This window comes from Coregonus clupeaformis, chromosome 10 (assembly GCF_020615455.1).
Source record: "Coregonus clupeaformis isolate EN_2021a chromosome 10, ASM2061545v1, whole genome shotgun sequence".
NCBI lineage: Eukaryota > Metazoa > Chordata > Actinopteri > Salmoniformes > Salmonidae > Coregonus > Coregonus clupeaformis.
Window position 1 is genome coordinate 61,466,789 of NC_059201.1, and position 8,483 is coordinate 61,475,271.

Below are 8,483 nucleotides of genomic sequence, written 5' to 3' on the forward strand. Positions count from 1 at the left end.
GCTCCCTCTTCTGGCCAATCCCCAGTCTCCCCTGTCTACAACACACTTCCGGTCTGTTGTATGTGGCGTTACACCTAAAACATTCCCTCTTGATACTAACATAAACAACATTCCATTTCTTCATGAAAAACATTTAACAAAGACATAATCTTAATACACTACACTGACATGCACTGTCAACTGTGGGACCTTATATAGATAGGTGTGTGCCTTTCCAAATCATGTGCAATCAATTGAATTTACCACAGGTGGACTCCAATCAAGTTGTAGAAACATCTCAAGGATGATCAATGGAAACAGGATGCACCTGAACTCAATTTCGAGTCTCATAGCAAAGGGTGTGAATACATATGTAAATAAGGTTTTTCTGTTTTTATTTTTAATACATTTGAAACAAATTATGGGGTATTGTGTGTAGATTGATGAGGAAAATCAGTTTTAGAATAAGCCTGTAACGTTAAAAAAAATGTGGTAAAAGTCAAGGGGTCTGAATACTGACTAATGACTAAAAAATTCCAAACATAACTATGGTCATTATGGCCAAACAGTTCTATTTTTGTTTCATCAGACCAGAGGACATTTCTCCAAAAAGTAAGATCTTTGTCCCCATGTGCAGTTGCAAACCGTAGTCTGGCTTTTTTATGGCGGTTTTGGAGCAGTGGCTTCTTCCTTGCTGAGCGGCCTTTCAGGTTATGTCGATATAGGACTCGTTTTACTGTGGATATAGCTACTTTTGTAGGCCTTGAAATACATCCACAGGTACACCTTCAATTGACTCAAATGATGTCAATTAGCCTATCAGAAGCTTCTAAAGCCATGACATCATTTTCTGGAATTTTCCAAGCTTTTTAAAGGCACAGTGAACTTAGTGTATGTAAACTTCTGACCCACTGGAATTGTGATACAGTGAATTATAAGTGAAATACTCTGTCTGTAAACAATTGTTGTAAAAATGACTTGTGTCATGCGCAAAGTACATATCCTAACCGACTTGTCAAAACTATAGTTTGTTAACACGAAATTTGTGGAGTGGTTGAAAAACGAGTTTTAATGACTCCAACCTAAGTGTATGTAAACTTCCGACTTCAACTGTATTTATAGTTCAACTGGGAAGTAAGGTATGTTGGAAGCTTGTGGAGCAGAGCTTTGTAAAGAAGAACGGAGTAATTAAGTGATCTACAGGACTTTAGTGAGTTTAAATCTTAGCTTTTTAACTAGCTCATCTGCATGTTTTTTAAACGTTAGATCTTCAATCCAAACACCCAGATATTTATAGGCGGGAACCTGCTGATTGAATGAACCATCCAATGAGTGAATATTTAGCCCTTCTGAAATATTTTTCTGTATTTGTATTTATGATGGATCGCCATTAGCTGCTGCCTGGAGTCGGGCAACATTAAGGAAGTTATACAAATTTAAACCATTACAATACATTCACAACAGATTTCAAAACACATAACGTGTGTGCCCTCAGGCCCCTTCTCTACTACCACATATCTACAACACAAAATCCATGTGTACGTGTGTCTACAGTGCGTATGTTATCGTGTGCTTGTATGCATGTGTCTGTGCCTATGTTTGTGTTGCTTCACAGTCCCCGCTGTTCCAAAAGGTGTATTTGTATCTGTTTTTTTAAATCAAATTTTACTGCTTGCATGAGTTACCTGATGTGGAATAGAGTTCCATGTAGTCATGGCTCTATGTAGTACTGTGCACCTCCTATAGTCTGTTCTGGACTTGGGGACTGTGAAGAGACCTCTGGTGGCATGTCTTGTGAGGCATGCATATGTGTCTGAGCTGTGTGCAAGTAGTTCAAACAGACAGTTTGGTACATTCAACATGTCAATACCTCTCACAAATACAAGTAGTGATGAAGTCAATCTCTCCTCCACTTTCAGCCAGGAGAGATTGACATGCCTTGTTGATAGTGCTGTACAGGTCCCCTGTAGCTTAGTTGGTAGAGCATGGCGCTTGCAACGTCGGGGTTGTGGGTTCGTTTCCTACGGGGGGCCAGTATGAAAAATGTATGCATTCACTAACTATAAGAGCGTCTGCTAAATGACTAAAATGTAAATGTAAGAAGGCAGAGCAGTGCTTTATTATGGACAGACTTCTCCCCATCTTAGCTACTGTTGTATCAATATGTTTTGACCATTACTGTTTACAATCCAGGGTTACTCCAAGCAGTTTAGTCACCTCAACTTGCTCAATTTCCACATTATTCATTACAAGATTTAGTTGAGGTTTAGGGTTTAGTGAATGATTTGTCCCAAATACAATGCTTTTAGTTTTTGAAATATTTAGGACTAACTTATTACTTGTCACCTTTTCTGAAACTAACTGTAGCTGTTTGTTAAACGTTGCAGTCATTTCAGTCGCTGTAGTAGCTGATGTGTATAGTGTTGAGTCATCCGCAAACATAGACACACTGGCTTTACTCAGTAAAGATTGAAAAAAGACAGCTGCCCTGGGAATTTCTGATTCCACCTGGATTATGTTGGAGAGGCTTCCATTAAAGAACATCCTCTGTGAGACAGCCTATAGGGAGGAGGTCAGAGACCTGGCCGTGTGGTGCCAGGACAACAACCTCTCCCTCAACGTGACCAAGACAAAGGAGATGATTGTGGACTACAGGAAAAAAAAGAGGACTGAGCACGCCCCCATTCTCATCGACGGGGCTGTAGTGGAACAGGTTGAGAGCTTCAAGTTCCTTGGTGTCCACATCACCAACAAACTATCATGGTCCAAACACACCAAGACAGTCGTGAAGAGGGCACGACAAAGCCTATTCCCCTTCAGGAGACTGAAAAGATTTGGCATGGGTCCTCAGATCCTCAAAAAATTCTACAGCTGCACCATCGAGAGCATCCTGACTGGTTGCATCACCGCCTGGTATGGCAACTGCTTGGCCTCCGACCGCAAGGCACTACAGAGGGTAGTGCGTACGGCCCAGTACATCACTGGGGCCAAGCTTCCTGCCATCCAGGACCTCTATACCAGGCGGTGTCAGAGGAAGGCCCTCAAAATTGTCAAAGACTCCAGCCACCCTAGTCATAGACTGTTCTCTCTGCTACCGCACGGCAAGCGGTACCGGAGTGCCAAGTCTAGGTCCAAAAGACTTCTCAACAGCTTCTAGCCCCAAGCCATAAGACTCCTGAACAGCTAATCATGGCTACCTGGACTATTTACACTGCCCCCCCACCCCATCCTTTTTACGCTGCTGCTACTCTGTTAATTATTTATGCATAGTCACTTTAACTCTACCCACATGTACATATTACCTCAACTACCTCAACTAGCCGGTGCTCCCGCACATTGACTCTGCAACGGTACCCCCCTGCATATATAGCCTCCCTACTGTCACTTTATTTTACTTCTGCTCTTTTTTTTCTCAACACTTTTTTTGTTGTTGTTTTATTTTTACTTTTTTTTGTTAAAAATAAATGCACTGTTGGTTAAGGGCTGTAAGTAAGCATTTCACTGTAATGTCTGCACCTGTTGTATTCGGCGCATGTGACCAATAAAATTTGATTTGATTTGATTTGTGTTCTGTTAGACAGGTAACTCTTTATCCACAATATAGCAGGGGGTATATAGCCATAACACATATGTTTTTCCAGCAGCAGACTATGATCGATAATGTCAAAAGCCGCACTGAAGTCTAACAAACAGCCCCCACAATCCTTTGATCATCAATTTCTCTCAGCAAATTATCAGTCATTTGTGTAAGTGCTGTGCTTGTTGAATGTCCTTCCCTATAAGCGTACTGAAAGTCTGTTGTCAATTTGTTTACTGTTGTAGTGTCGAGATAACGATGCTGAGATGCTGTGATGACAAGGAATCCGCTGACACTGTTCTTGATTATAATAGTTTATTACATCGAAGATTTCAGCGTCAATTTACAGATTTCTGCAGAAAATCCGGAGAACAACCAACCCAATCTCTAACATGTTGTTTCTCCCCGTCCTTTGTTTCAACCATGGTATTTATAATCTGTAACATGATATGGGTGGTTTCCCCATAAACCAATTCCAGGATGCCACATAACAGACTTCCTCTGTTTTAGGGTGCCCCTATAGTAATGCTTTCCAGATGCTTCTGCAAGCTGAGTCAACTTCCTCTAACACACCATTTGCAAACATCAGCAAAGTCATAAACTGTTTAGACACTACACTGTAAAATAGCATTGTATTTGGTCAAATACTGTACCATTTTCCCCAAAAGTTTACTAAGGGTTGGTAACAGGCTGATTGGTCAGCTATTTGAGCCAGTAAAGGGGGCTTTACTATTCTTGGGTAGCGGAATGACTTTTGCTTCCCTCCAGGCCTGAGGGCACACACTTTCTAGTAGGCTTAAATTGAAGATATGGCAAATAGGAGTGGCAATATCATCCGCTATTATCCTCAGTAATTTTCCATCCAGGTTGTCAGACCCCGGTGGCTTGTCATTGTTGACAGACAACAATAATTTGTTCACCTCTTCCACACTCACTTTACAGAATTCAAAAGTATAATGCTTGTCTTTCATAATTTGGTCAGATATACTTGGATGTGTAGTGTCAGTGTTTGTTGCTGGCATGTTATGCCTAAATTTGCTAATCTTGCCAAAAAATAATTAAAGTAGTTGGCAATATCAGTTGGTTTTGTGAGGAATGAGCCATCTGATTCAATCAATCTATAAATCACTGCTAGGCAATCAGGCCATCTATAAATCACTGCTAGGCAAATCCCCGCCTTATCTTAGCTCATTGGTCACCATAGCAACACCCACCCGCAGTCTGCGCTCCAGCAGGTATATCTCACTGGTCATCCCCAAAGCCAACACCTCCTTTGGCCGCCATTCCTTCCAGTTCTCTGCTGCCAATGACTGGAACAAATTGCAAAAATCTCTGAAGCTGGAGACACTTATCTCCCTCACTAACTTTAAGCATCAGTTGTCAGAGCACCTTACCGATCACTGCACCTGTACACAGCCCATCTGAAATTAGCCCGCCCAACTACCTCATCCCTATATTGTTATTTATTTTGCTCATTTGTACCCCAGTATCTCTATTTGCACATCATCTCTTGCACATCTATCATTCCAGTGTTAATACTAATTGTAATTATTTTGCACTATAGCCTATTTATTGCCTTACCTCCATAACTTGCTACATTTGCACACACTGTATATATATGTATTTCTGTTGTATTTTTGACTTTGTTTTGTTTTACCCCATATGTAACTCTGTGTTGTTGTTTTTATCGCACTGCTTTGCTTTATCTTGGCCAGGTCGCAGTTGTAAATGAGAACTTGTTCTCAACTGGTTTACCTGGTTAAATAAAGGTTAAATAAAATAAAATAAAAATAAAAATGATGGAGCCGAGTTAGCCTTTTTGCCCAAGATTTAATTTAATGTGCTCCAAAGCTTTTTACTATCATTCTATATATCATTTATTTTTGTTTCACAGTATAGTTTATTTCTATTTTTATTTAGTCACATTATTTCTCAATTTGCAGTACATTTGCCCATCGGTTGTGCTGCCAGACTTATTTGCCAAACCTTTTGCCTCATCCCTCTCAACCATACAATTTCTAAATTCCTCATCAATCCAAGGGGATTTAACAGTTTTCATATTCATTTTCTTAATGGGTGCATGCTCATTAGTAACTGGGATAATCAATTTCATAAATGTGTCAAGTGCAGTGTCTGATTGGTCCTCATTACACACCAGCAAATATTCTTTACATCATCAACATAACAATCACTACAAAACGTATTGTATGACAGTCGTGGTCAAAAGTATTGGTCTTCACAAAGTTTGCTGCTTCAGTGTTTTTATATATTTTTGTCAGATGTTACGATGGTATACTGAAGTATAATTACAAGCATTCCATAAGTGTCAAAGGCTTTTATTGACAATTACAATACGTTTATGCAAAGAGTCAATATTTGCAGTGTTGACCCTTCTTTTTCAAGACCTCTGCAATCCGCCCTGGCATGCTGTCAATTAACTTCTGGGCCACATCCTGACTGATGGCAGCCCATTCTTGCATAATCAATGCTTGGAGTTTGTCAGAATTTGTGGGGTTTTCTTTGTCCACCTGCCTCTTGAGGATTGACCACAAGTTCTCAATTGGATTAAGGTCTGGGGAGTTTCCTGGCCATGGACCCAAAATGTCGATGTTTTGTTCCCCGAGCCATTTAGTTATCACTTTTGCCTTATGGCATTGTTCGTCACCAAACTGTTCTTGGATGGTTGGGAGAAGTTGCTCTCTGAGGATGTGTTGGTACCATTCTTTATTCAAGGCTGTGTTCTTAGGCAAAATTGTGAGTGAGCCCACTCCCTTGGCTGAGAAGCAACCCCACACATGAATGGTCTCAGGATGCTTTACTGTTGGCATGACACAGGACTGATGGTAGCGCTCACCTTGTCTTCTCCGGACAAGCTTTTTTCCGGATGCCCCAAACATCAGCAGTCCAATCCCTGTAACTTTTGCAGAATATCAGTCTGTCCCTGATGTTGTTCCTGGAGAGAAGTGGCTTCCTCACTGACCTTCTTGACACCAGGCCATCCTCCAAAGTCTTCGCCTCACTGTGCGTGCAGATGCACTCACACCTGCCTGCTGCCATTCCTGAGCAAGCTCTGCACTGGTGGTGGCCTGATCCCGCAGCTGAATCTACTTTAGGAGACGGTCATGGCACTTGCTGGACTTTCTTGGGCACCCTGAAGCCTTCTTCACAACAATTGAACCTCTCTCCTTGAAGTTATTGATGATCTGATAAATGGTTGATTTAGGTGCAATCTTACTAGCAGCAATATCCTTGGCCGTGAAGCCCTTTTTGTGCAAAGCAATGATGACGGCATGTGTTTCCTTGCAGGTAACCATGGTTAACAGAGGAAGAACAATGATTTCAAGTACCGCCCTCCTTCTAAAGCGTCCAGTCTGTTATTCTAACTCAATCAGCATGACAGAGTGATCTCCAGCCTTGTCCTCGTCAACACTCTCACCTGTGTTAATGAGAGAATCACTGACATGATGTCAGCTGGTCCTTTTGTGTCAGGGCTGAAATGCAGTGGAAATGTTTTGGGGGGGATTAAGTTCATTTTCATGGCAAAGAGGGACTTTGCAATGAATTGCAATTCATCTGATCACTCTTCATAACATTCTGGAGTATATGCAAATTGCCATCATAAAAACTGAGGCAGCAGACTTTGTGAAAATTAATATTTCTGTCATTCTCAAAACCTTTGACCACGACTGTATATTAGGCCCAGCCTTTGGAACTTTGGTTTTCCTAGATATGGCTACTATATTGTGATCACTACATCCTATGGATTTGGAAACTGCTTTAAAGTACATTTCTTCAGCATTAGTAAAGATGTGATCAATACATGTTGATGATTTCATTCCTGTGCTGTTTGTAACTACCCTGGTAGGTTGACTGATGACCTGAACAAGGTTTTTTCTTGAGTGGCCAGTCAATATTTAAATCACGCAGAAAATATACCTCTGTTGATATCACATACATTATCAAGCATTTCACACATATTATCCAGATACTGACTGTTAGCACTTGGTGGTCTTTAGCAGTTTCCCACAAGAATGGGCTTTAGGTGAGGCAGAGGAACCTGTAGCCATATTACTTCAACAGTATTTAACATGAGATCCTCTAAGCTTTACAGGAATGTGGTTCTGAATATAGACCGCTGTTATGATTTAACTGGATAAGAACCCAAATGCAGACAAGTACACCAAGCCAGAGAAGTTTTAACAGGTTTATTTACAATGTTCAAAGTCCAGGTTTCCAAATATATGGGAAGAGCAAGTCCAGGTACAGGGAGGGTAACAGATCCAGATCAGGGCAGGTGTGGTACCGTAATGTCCTAGTGTCCGTGGTGAGTCCAAAAGAGAGGTCCGGTAATGGAGAGCAGGATGGTGGTGGCAGGAGTGAAGCGGAGGCAGGAGTCAGGTTCCAAATATCTGTGGCACAGGAGAAAAAGTAAATAGAACAGACCAAAAACACAAAGAGCAAAAATAACCAGGTTGAGTCGGCAGCGAGACTAACATGGTCGTCTTGACTATGATCTGACGATGAGTGGTAAGTTTGACCGGGTCTTAAAGGCTGAGGTGATATGGTGAATGAGCTGCAGCTGGAACCCTGACTCCCGCACACCAGACTTCACTCCTGCAATCAAGGACAGACAGAGGGGAGGGAGAGAGCAGAGAGAGCTACCTATCAGCAGTAGGCCTAACAGTACCCCCCTCTACGGACGCCACCTGGCGGCCGACGGGTTTATCGGGATGTAACCTATGAAACTCTCGGACCAGATCAGGATCCACAATGAAGCTCCTGGGCACCCAGGAACGTTCCTCGGGACCATAACCCTCCCAATCCACCAGGTACTGGAAACCACGACCTCGGCGGCGAACATCCAGAAGTCGCCGGACAGTGTAGACCGGACCCCCACCCACGATCTTGGGCGGAGGAGGGGGACGAG